At 47.5% G+C, this 12005-nt stretch overlaps 1 protein-coding gene across 3 annotated transcripts in view; it reads right to left on the bottom strand.

Moving 5' to 3' along the window:
- LOC137532272 (von Willebrand factor A domain-containing protein 5A-like) overlaps window positions 1-12005 on the bottom strand; it is a 135870-nt gene that overhangs the window by 54376 nt on the left and 69489 nt on the right. The gene's annotated exons all lie outside the window — the stretch shown is intronic.

Here is a 12005-nt window from a genome sequence, read left to right on the forward strand (position 1 = left end):
GGTTGTTAGGATAAAAAATGTCAGATAAATATATCATATAGTAGACACACACAGTGATATTTGAGAAGTGAAATTAAGTTTATTGGATTTACAGAAAGTGTACAATAATTGTTTAAAAAAAATCAGGCAAAATTTGGACACAAAAATTTGGGGCACAAAAAAAAAAAAAATGAAATCAATATTTAGTAGATCCTCCTTTTGCAGAAATGACAGCCTCTAAACGCTTCCTGTAGGTTCCAATGAGAGTCTGGATTCTGGTTGAAGGTATTTTGGACATTCCTCTTTACAAAACATCTCTAGTTCATTCAGGTTTGATGGCTTCAGAGCATGGACAGCTCTCTTTAACTCACACCACAGATTTTCAATTATATTCAGGTCTGGGGACTGAGATGGCCATTCCAGAACGTTGTACTTGTTCCTCTGCATGAATGCCTTAGTGGATTTTGAGCAGTGTTTAGGGTCATTGTCTCATTGAAAGATCCAGCCCTGGCGCAGCTTCAGCTTTGTCACTGTTTTCTGGACATTGGTCTCCATAATCTGATGATACTGAGTGGAATTCATGCGTCTCTCAACTTTGACAAGATTCCCAGTCCCTGCACTGGCCGCACAGCATGATGGAACCACCACCGTATTTTACTGTAGGTAGCAGGTGTTGTTCTTGGAATGCTGTGTTGTTTTTCCTCCATGCATAACTCCCCTTGTTATGCGCAAGTAACTCCATTTTACTTTCATCAGTCCACAACACCTTATTCCAAAATCAAGCTGGCTTGTCTTAGGCCCGGTTCACATTAGCGGCTGCTATCCGGAATCGCCGTGCCGGAGCCGTGCCGGAGCCGGACCGCATGCGGACCGGACGAAACGGACGCACGGCATAGCAATGAAAGTCTATGCGACCGTTCACATGCGTCCGTTTCGTCCGGACCGGAGCCGGACCGGATCCGGACTCCGGCGTCCGTTCCAACATGCGCTATTTTTTGGTCCGGCTGACGTATCCGGACCGGAGCCGGAATGTTGCATCCGGCCAATGGAAACCAATGAGAACCGGAGAGCGCACAACACACTGGCTATAAAAACCGGATGTTGTACCACACTTCCTATGCTGACTCTATGGTATGGTGGCCATTTTGGATGGGGACCACATGGCACCAGCGTTCACAGAGTGGAGCAGCAGTGACTTCATGCTGGAGCTCTTTGGCAGCAATATGGAGCAGGATCTGTCTGATAGCGAGGGGGTGAGGCCCTACACATCAGAAGACCTCATCCTACAGGTGCAGCAGGTACCAGCCCTGTGGGACAAGGGGGATGCGGACCACAGCAACATCAAAAAGTGCAGAGGCCTGTGGAAAAAAATTGCCAAGCTGTATGTGGAGGACTTTGAGCACTTGAGCAAGAGACAGCAAGGCACAGAGGGTATGTTGACTAGAAGTTTTTTTGGGGGGGCTTGTGGTTTAAGCTTGTGATGTATTCCACTTTTGCTCTGGATTTGTGTCACCCACGTGTTGCCCACCCACCTGTTCCCCACCCACCTGTACCCCACCTGTGCTGTATCCCACCCACCTGTGATGTATCCCACCCACCTGTACCCCACCTGTGCTGTATCCCACCCACCTGTGCTGTATCCCACCCACCTGTGCTGTATCCCACCCACCTGTGCTGTATCCCACCCACCTGTGCTGTATCCCACCCACCTGTGATGTATCCCACCCACCTGTGCTGTATCCCACCCACCTCTACCCCACCTGTGATGTATCCCACCTGTGATGTATCCCACCCACCTGCGATGTACCCCACCTGTGCACATATAACATACACAATGACCAATTATTATACATCAATTTATTGTAAAAAATTAATACATTTAAATTCACTCAAACTTGAAACTCCAAAATAAACACATTTCAACAAAACAAATTAAAAACCAAACATTCACCCTCGTCCTGGTGGTGTGGTAAAATAAAGTCTCAGTTGGTCCCTGTTCCGCAGTGACACTACCCTTGGCCTGGTTGCATACCTCCGCAGGGGCATTAGTGGAAGCACATTCGGGGGTTCCGGAGTCTCTCTTTCCTCCTGCCGCACAAAGTTGTGGAGGATGCATGCTGCCTTCACCACGACAACTGCGTTGCCCGGTTTCAGCAGCATGGGCGTGTGGAACACCCTCCACTTTGACACCAGGATCCCAAATGTGCACTCCACCATTCTCCTTGCACGGCTCAACCGAGCATTGAAGTGTAGCTGGCTGGCATCAAGTCCCCTGTCTGGGTACGGACGCATTACATGGTCGGACAGGGCGAAGGCCTCGTCCCCCACAAACACATAGGGGTAGGCCGGTGCCCTTGTCCCAGGCCAGGGTCTGTCACGGGGGAGACGCAGTCTGCCTTCCTCCATCAGCCGGCAAAGGGTCGTACGCTGGAAAATTCCAGAGTCATTGGAACTACCGTACGACCCCACGTCCACGTACACAAACTTGTAGTCCGCATCTGCCACTGCCATTAGAACAATGCTGAAGTATTTTTTATAGTTGAAATAATGGCTGCCACTCCCCACGGGTTTCTGAATCCGGATGTGTTTCCCATCCAGTGCGCCAACACAATTAGGAAACTTGCACTCGGTCCAGAAGCCCTGGGCGATCTCCTCCCATTTCGTGGTGTCCGGCACAGGCATGTATCTGGCCCTCAGTCGCGTCCAAAGGATCCTCGAAGTCCTCACGACGATGCCTGCCACCGTGCTCTTCCCAATACGAAATGTGACATGTAGCGATGTATATGTTTGTCCAGTTGCGATGTACCTACAAGAGAAATAATCGAAATCAAATTTTCATGTCGTTACAGGAGAAAGGTACAAGACAAGGTGGCGGAATATACGGGATGCATATGTGAAATGGCTACGGAAGAAAAAACTTGCCGAACGAAGTGGCAGTGGCGGGGGAAGGCGACAAAAAGACTACCAATTTGCCAAGCAATTGTCTTTCATCAATGCAAGCCTGGAACCTAGACTGTAAGTACCACTACTGTGGGCAGGAACTGAGAGCTCATTTACCATGACTTCGGCCATGTATTGCTATGGCCTCAATTCCCATGGCTAGCGAACTTTTCTCACAAGCTTTATCAAATGTTGGGTAGAAACGGGTGATAAAGTGATTGCTAGTGTTTGCTAGCTCTGTGAATTGACGCCACATGCTGTTTGGCACACCAATAAATATTGCTTTTATCTACAGGACTGAAGACAATTTGGAGCAAGAGGAACCGACCCAGGAGGCACGGTTCAGCAGTGAGGAGAGCTTGGTGGATGATGACGTCGCCGATGTAACCTATTGCCCCGAGGAGAGGAGTAGGAGGAGGGAGTCCTTAATCCCAACTCTCTCCTTTGATGATGACTTGGCAGAAGAGAGCTTGGATGTTGAGGTTGCAGGACCGAGTGTGGAAGAAGCTGAACCTCCACAATCGACCGCTATGGAAGCTCCAGGGGAACAAGAACAAAGTGAGGAGCACCGAGAGACTGCAGCACAACCAGCGCGCAGGGCAACCCCGACACAGGCCAGAGGACGGGAAGATGCTGCCACACCACCAGTGAGGACCACCACACCAGTGAGGCGTCGAGGTACCCTCCCCCCAACAAGGAGAGAGACAGAGTCCGAGATGTCCGGGGCTGTCTCCGGACTTCTCGGGATTCTTCAGAGCCACCAAACTCTCATAACCCGGCAGTTGCAAGATGAGGACAGGGGCCATATCATGGAGCAGTACAAGTCCCACATCACTTCACTGCAATGTGAGCTCGACGCTGTACATGGGCACTACAGGGACGAGCTTAAAATGATGCATGAGATGCACAGAGGAGAAATCGACCAACTGCGTGCGCAGCATCATCAGTCGGTGGGCCAGCTGCAGAACATGATGCAGCAAATGCATCAACAAAGCAAGGAACTACTGAAATTGCAGGCACACCCGTGTTTTCACACTGTGATGTCTCTAATACCATATCTGGAAAAGGTGCCTTCACAAAACCTGATGGCGTGCCATTCCAATTTGCTGGAGGTGATTAAACAGCACATGGACACGCCATTATTGCAACCACCAATTTTTAGACCCCCACAACCAACAGCGGTGCCCACCTGGCAATCATCACAGATGTACACCGGCTACAGAGGCAGTCAATATGGGCCACCGCTGTCAGGGTCCAGCTCATCCACGACCAGCACCCAAGAGAGTCCAGATTTCCAGGCAGCAACTCCCACCTTTTCGAGTAGTGGTGCCGATACAATTTGAAAAAAAAAGTCAAATTGTTCCTGGACATGCTCCTCTGAATACCTCCGATCCTCGGAGGAAGGATACCATCACAGGGCTTTTTAACTTTTGGTTTTGCTGGACTTGAACTTTAGGGCCTGGTGTCCCCGAAAGACACTACCTGGGTCACAACCTTGTGCCTGTTGCACAGCACCTGTAGTCCTGCACCTGTGCCTTTGATTCCTCTTGTTCCTTACTTTGTTGATCCTAATCACTTGCACAAGACCCTTGGAGCCATGGGTGAAGGACACCTTCACTGGTCGGTGAGAGGCCTAGCCTTTTCACTGCCCTGTGTCCTTCATCCATGGCTCAGAGGGTCATGTGCCAGTGGTTAGGTTTTTGAAGCACTTCAACTTTAGGGCCTAGTGTCCCCGAAAGACACTACCTGGGTCACAACCTTGTGCCTGTTGCACTGCACCTGTAGTCCTGCACCTGTGCCTTTGATTCCTCTTGTTCCTTACTTTGTTGATCCTAATCACTTGCACAAGACCCTTGGAGCCATGGGTGAAGGACACCTTCACTGGTCGGTGAGAGGCCTAGCCTTTTCACTGCCCTGTGTCCTTCATCCATGGCTCAGAGGGTCCTGTGCCAGTGGTTAGGTTTTTGAAGCACTTCAATTTATTAGGGCCTGGTGTCCCCGAAAGACACTTGGGCAGCTATGCCCTGCAACTCTCCCAGCACAAAGTTGGTGGTTGGTGTTCCTTAAAACTGACCGGGCTATACCATAGATATGTTATTTTTTTGTCTTCCATGTTGGAAGAATGTTTCCATGTTGGAAAGTGGTTGTTTTTGCAATAAAAAAATTTGTTTTTACATACCTCAGTGTGATGAGTAGTTCTTGTGGTGTGACTGCTCTCCTGAACGTGGTATCCTTCTTCCTAAGGTCATCCTTCACCATCTCCAAAAGGGTATCAAACCTGTCAGGAGATGTAAAGGAAGAAGCTGTAAAGTATGTTGTGGGACAAGGTGTTGGGTGGAGGATGGGGGAGGTGTGTTTACAGAGGTTTGGGAGTGTTGTGGAGGGTGGGGGTGTAGTGTATAGCTAGGTATACAGGGGTGTGGGGGTCAGGGTGGTGTGTTTAGCTAGGTATACAGGGATGAGGTGTTGTGGGGGTGAGGGTGGGGTGTTTAGGAATGGTGGGGGTTGGTGTATTTAGGCCTATATACTTACAGGGGAATAGACATCCGAGTGTAGCTGTAGAACTTCTGTGGGTGTCGTCTGAGGTCCCGGTAGAGGGCCTGGAACTCTCCCTTCCTCTGCCTCCTGGCTAGTAGAGGGTGCACCCACCATCTCCTGCGAGGAGCACGCCTTCTCCCCACATAGTAGTAGGTAAACAACAGGAAGGAGAGAATTCCCAGGTAATAAGCGTAAAAAATGACTGGATCCATGGTCCCAACTGCTGTCTCTGTATCCAAGGATGGTCTCCACACGTCCAGCTGTCTCCAACAATGACCCCAGAGCTTCTGCTGACCTCCCAGAACCCCAGGTATTTATACAGGTTGTTATCTCTTTAAGAATCCGGATCCGGACCGCAACCGTGTTCATACCGCACGGAAACCGTATGCAACCGGACCGGATCCGGACAGGAACCGTACGGTTCAGGTCCGATCCGGATCCGGTGCGGTCCGGACATCCGGTGCGGTTTTTGCAAAACCGCAAGTGTGAACGGGGCCTAAATGTGTTTTAGCATACCTCAAGCGTCTGTTTGTGCTGTGGGCGTAGAAAAGGCTTCCTCTGCATCACTCTCGCATACATCATCTTCTTGTTTAAAGTGCGCCGAATGGTTGAAGGATGCACAATGACTCCATCTGCAGCAAGATGATGTTGTAGGTCTTTGGTGCTGGTCTGTTTGTTGACTGACTTTTCTCACCATTTGTCACATCTGTTTATCTGAGATTTTTTTTATAAATGTTTATTTAATAAATAAACACAATGCCTACCAGCGCTGATCAGCCGCTGGCAGGCTGATCGCTGGTGTCCCCTGTGTACAGTGACTGAAGCTCGCACTTGTGCAAGATCACGTGAAATCATGCTCCTTGCGAGATGATGCCGTATGACTGAGGAACAAGAGAGCTACTCTGCGGCCACCAATCTGCGTTAGTCGGTCAGAGAGAGGTTAATATACATTACATTAGGGACTGGCAGAAAGGGGTGGGTGCCTTCTGGCAGCATCTCCCCTCCTTCTATACTGCCATTACATTACAATTAGGCGTTCACAGGATTTGGTCTCCTTGGTGTTAAAGTGGAACTCCAGCCTAAACAAACATACTGTCATTAAGTTACATTAGTTATGTTAATTAAAATAGGTAATATAATCTCTTACCCACACTGTTTTAAAAGAATAGGCAAATGTTTGATTTCATGATGGCAGCCATCTTTTTGGTTGAAAAGGAGGTGACAGGGAGCATGAGACACAGTTCCAACTGTCCTGCGTCCTGATCACCTCTCCCAGTTGCTAGGCAACGTGAACAACAACACAGGAAATCCCATCATGCTCTGCACAGCATCAGGGAAAAAAAGCCCAAGCTTTTTTTCTTTGATGGGTGGAGCTTAGCTAAAAATGCAGCTAAAAATGATGCTTTGGTAAGAAAAACAAAGTTCTGATGCTGTGAAACTGTTAAAGAAACACCAAGCCTTTTCAGTTCTGCTGAGTAGATTTTTAGTCCAGAGGTTCACTTTAAGGTAGGCAGTGCAGTAGCTGTGAGGAGGAGAGACAAGTGGGAGGAGACTGCTCTGAGACCACCCCTTTTCCTCAGCTAAGCCCTCCCATCTATTGAAAAGAGTGGTGGTAAAAAGGTATGATACAAGCTCTGGGGGCCGGGCTAAGACACAGATGAGGCTGCCTGAGAGGGGGTTGCTGGCTGCTACCAGTGAGAGGGAAGTGAGAGGAACAGAGCGGCACAGTTTTGCCACGCCTCCTCCTCACTGAGCTGTCAGGGCCTGCTAGTAGCAGCATTAGGCCAAAGCCTAGAGGAGGTCATTACTTCACAGGAGAGGGGGAGGAAGGGGCGGAACCCACTCACGGGCCAGACACAATTATATGTAGAGAGATGAAGGCTATTTAGGTGCCTTTATCTCAGTTGATATAAACTGGGAGGAAGGAGGAAGCAGTGAGGAAAGGCGGCCATATTCTATGTGACATTTTTCTTGTAACAGGAAAGATTAGAATTTAGGTGCCCATTAACGGTGCAATTTTTCATCAGATGCGATTTTTTGATGCACCTTTATATGTTCAAATTGTACAGAAAACTGTGCAGTGTGTGGCAAAAATCGAATGGAAATCGATTCTTTGATCGACTGGAACAGAAAATGTATTCGATCTAAAAGTTTTATTTTACGTTTTTTGTAGCTGGAGAAAGAAAATGCCCTTATTGACCCTTTTATAGGAACAATCGATAATTACCTTCTGATCGTAAAAAAGTACGTCGAAATAGCGCATCAGCTTAAACCCACTACCAGCCTTTTCTAAGCTCTTGCTCATGCAATGTTATGGGGGATTTTTATAAATTCACATCGCTCAGGTGGGATCACACCCATAGCATGACATTAGCAAGAGCTTTTCACATCATAAAGCACTCATAAAATCGCTCCTAATGGGTTCCAGGCCTGAAATGGATTGCAGAAAAATCAGCTGTGGTGGTGGAGCTTGGATTCAGCAATTAGGCAAGCTCAGGTCATGTGACAGTAGTCAATTTCTGAGCTGGTGATCTGTAAGTATGTTTAACCCTCCTGGCGGTCTATTAAAATCCGCCAGGAGGCAGCGCAGCAGTCTTTTTACATTTTTTTTTTTTTAAATCATGTAGCGAGCCCAGGGCCCATGGCGACGGGGCGGGAGGACGTCACCGACGTCGTGACGTCTAAGGGAATCCCGATCCACTCCTGAGGGCTCTTTCACTTTAGGGCAGATTTTCTGCGTTTCAACGCAACGGGTAAAGTTTGCGTTACCCAAGGTAAAATGAAAGTCCATAGACTTTCATTTTAGCTTTCATATATAACGCTGCACCCAGGCGCAGTTTTTCGGCCGACGCTAGCTTTATGCGTTACAATGTTAGTCAATGTAAAACGCACACTATGCGCGTTTTTAATCCGTTAACGCAGGCAATCAGTCCCAGAATGGAACAGAGGAACAATGTAGAAAGTTGAAAACTAAAAAGAAAAAAAAAAATTACCTGCAAAAAAAAAATAAACATCCTCATAAGTGAGGTCTGTAACTTTGTGTGCCATTAGGGGTTGGTTGTAGTATCATGACTTGCCTACAGAGTGCTTCTCCTCTGGCCCCCAGCCCATGTGGCATTCACCATCTTCTCCATTCGAACAGCAACATGTGGAGGAATTTGAAGGGGAGCAGCAACCTGTAGGCAAGTAATGATACTCTCCCAAACTCTCACCGGAACATGCTGTTACGAACCTCCTTTACGGGGAGGTTCATTTTTGTAAAAAACATAAAAACAGTGTTATGGTAGCTTTAAGATTTATTAAAGGGACAACTGTAACAAAGGGGGTTATGGAGGCTGCCATACTTTTTTTTTTTTTTAAGCAATACCAGTTCCTTGGCTGTCCTGCTGATCCTCTGCCTTTAATACTTTTAGCCATAGCCCCTGAACAAGCATGCAGCAGATCAGGTGTTTCTGACTGTAACGATTGCGGAAATATTTCCGTGGTCAGGGCACAAGATGCGCGCTGACACTGCGGAAATCCCCCACAAGCGTATAAAATAACAGAACCCAGCTGTGGTGCAACGCACCTGTAGAGGGGAATTCCCACCAGCAAATGGAGCTGTGGAGTGCAGAGGAACACAGCCTCTGCACTGCCACAGATGCCAGATAGGAATTGTACGAGTTGAAGCATTGCAGGGCAAGATAGCCCTTAGAGAGAGAGAGAGAGCACAGGGACAGAATGTATGTGTGTCCACCAATCTAGTCGCCACCCGGCGACGGTGAACACACGACAGCGGAAAACAAGTGGGAACGCAATCGCAAGAGTGGCGATTGCCAAGAGTGACACAAGACCGAGTAAAGACAGAGCATAAGTGTAGCAAGAAAGACACAGCAAATAACAATGATCAGAACGCCAAGGAAAATAACAAACGCATTCGCTAAGCGCGGTCGCCGCATGAAAAGCGCAACAGCGACAAAGCACGCTAATGGCGCGGTCTCTGCACGAGAAGCGCAACAGAGACAAAACGCGTCAACCCTAACTAACCAATGTAACACGAAAATGAATAGAGAACGCGAGCGTTTGCTAAACTGTTACCTCACCGAGCCTACAGCAAGCGTTCGTTCCAGACAAGACAGACTGAAGGAGCAACCAGTAGCAACCGCAGCTCTGGCCTACATTCCCAGACAGAGTACAGAAGGAACCACCGCCACTACCGCTAGGGCGGACGCGATCCAGACAGACAGACAGATGGAGCAACCAGTAGCAACCGCTGCTCTGGCTTGCACCCCTAAGACAGAGTGCAGAAGGAACCACCGCCACTACCGCTAGGGCGAATGCGATCTCAACAGACAGAACGATTTCCTGTCGACCGCCGCTGGCGACAAGACAATCGCTACAGATAGACAACACAAGGCAAAACAGATAATACAACCTGACTACGCTAAACAGGAGTGCAAGGAGCACTCCCAAAGGGAAACTACTCTAAGCTAGCAATAATAGCCTACTATGAGCAGAGGGCTGAGACTTCCAGGCAAATTAACAGGAACAAACAATCATGACCAGCAAGGAACTCTGGGGGGAAATGGTATTTATACTGCAAGCCATCAAAGGAAGCAGCTAAGCAATTTGCATGACAAGTGGATGCAAATTCCTCACCACAATAGCAGCTCTGCAACTCGCAGAGTGAAGACAGGTCTCTTTTCCAGAGACCTGCAGCATTCAGACCTAAAAAATGGTCAAACAGCTGTCTGCCTGTGCAGACAGATGAGCAGATTATTACACTGACGTTGTCAGACCTAACAAGATTAGTTGTAAGCTTGTTACAGGTGCGCAATTCAGGCAACTGGTATTGTTTAATAGGAAATACATATGGCAGCCTCCATATCCCTCTCACTTCAGTTGTCCTTTAATAAATTGACTCAAAGAGCTGGGTTCCATGACAAGTGCTTTTTGGCCAGTTGCTGATTGCCCAAAGGTAAGTAAATGCTGAAATTATTTTTTTTTAAACCTTAACCACTTTACCCCCGCCTGTACGAATTTCTCCGTCCCCTTTTCCATCCTTTAACCCCCAGGGACGGAGAAATAGGTACTTTCCGCGCTCCCGCCGCTGCCCGCGCTCCCGCTCGTAAACACGCCGCTGGCCGCTCGTAAACACGTCGCCGCCCGCTCGCCCGGAGATCAATGAACGGGAAAATCCATTCCCGTTCATTGATCTAAGCCCGCAATGATCCGCTGCTCTCCGATGAGCAGCGCGATCATTGTGAAAAAAAAAAAAAACACATTACCAGCCTCCTTGTACTTCCTCCAAGCCTCCGGAAGGACGCTTGGAGGTCGCATTAACCTCCTTGACGGTTATCCCGAACTCAGTTCGGGGTAACCTACGCAGGAGGATTTCTCAGGCCCCGCTGGGCCGATTTGCATAATTTTTTTTTGTTACAAGCAGCTAGCACTTTGCTAGCTGCTTGTAACTTCCGCTTGCCGCCAATCCGCTGCAATCCGCCGCGCCGAGTCGCTCCCCCCCGCCCCAGACCCCTGTGCTGCCTGGCCAATCAGTGCCAGGCAGCGTTGAGGGGCGGATCGGGACTCCCTATGACGTCCCGACGTCCATGACGTCATCCCGCCCCGTCGCCATGGCGACCGGGGAAGCCCTGCAGAAAATCCCGTTCTGAACGGGATTTCCTGCTTACTCTGATCGCCGAAGGCGATCAGAGTGGGTGGGGGAATGCCGCCTACATGATTTAAAAAAAAAAAAAAAAAAAAAAAAACCTCCTGCGCTGCCTCCTTGCCGGAGGAATTGAACCGGCAAGGAGGTTAAATAAAAAGTTACTGTTGCCATCTTGTGGCCAAATAGTAAAACTACACCCTAAACATTTTTCACATACAAATGAATTATTTATACACAAAAAAATAACTCATTACCTCCCACACTCCCCATTTTTTTTTTTTTTTTTGTAATTAAAAAAAAATTAAAAAAATTTACAATTAAAAAAATACATAAATAGTTACCTTAGGGACTGAATTTTTAAAATATTTATGTCAGGAGGGTACAACACTGTTACTTTATAAACTATGGGCTTGTAATTAGGGATGGACGCAAAACTGAAAAAAATGCACCTTTATGTCTAAATAAAATATTGGCGCCAAACCTTGTGATAGGGACATAATTTAAACTGTTTTATAACCGGGACAAAAGGGCAAATAAATTTCATGGGTTTTAATTACAGTAGCATGCATTATTTAAAAACTATAATGGCCGAAAACTGAAAAATAATTATTTTTTTCCCACATTTTTCCTATTTTCCCATTAAAACACATTTAGAATAAAATCATTCTTGGCATAATGTCCCACCTAAAGAAAGCCTAATTGGTGGCGGAAAAAACAAGATATAGTTCATTTCATTGTGATAAGTAATGATAAAGTTATAGACAAATGAATGGAAGGAGCGCTGAAAGGTGAAAATCGCTCTGGTGCTCAGGGGGTAAAACCCCTCAGTGGTGAAGTGGTTAAATATGTCCTATGTACTGTATATAAACAAAGATTTAAAAAAATCAACAGGGAAATTGCC

The sequence above is a fragment of the Hyperolius riggenbachi genome, chromosome 1, assembly GCF_040937935.1.
Source record: "Hyperolius riggenbachi isolate aHypRig1 chromosome 1, aHypRig1.pri, whole genome shotgun sequence".
Lineage (NCBI taxonomy): Eukaryota > Metazoa > Chordata > Amphibia > Anura > Hyperoliidae > Hyperolius > Hyperolius riggenbachi.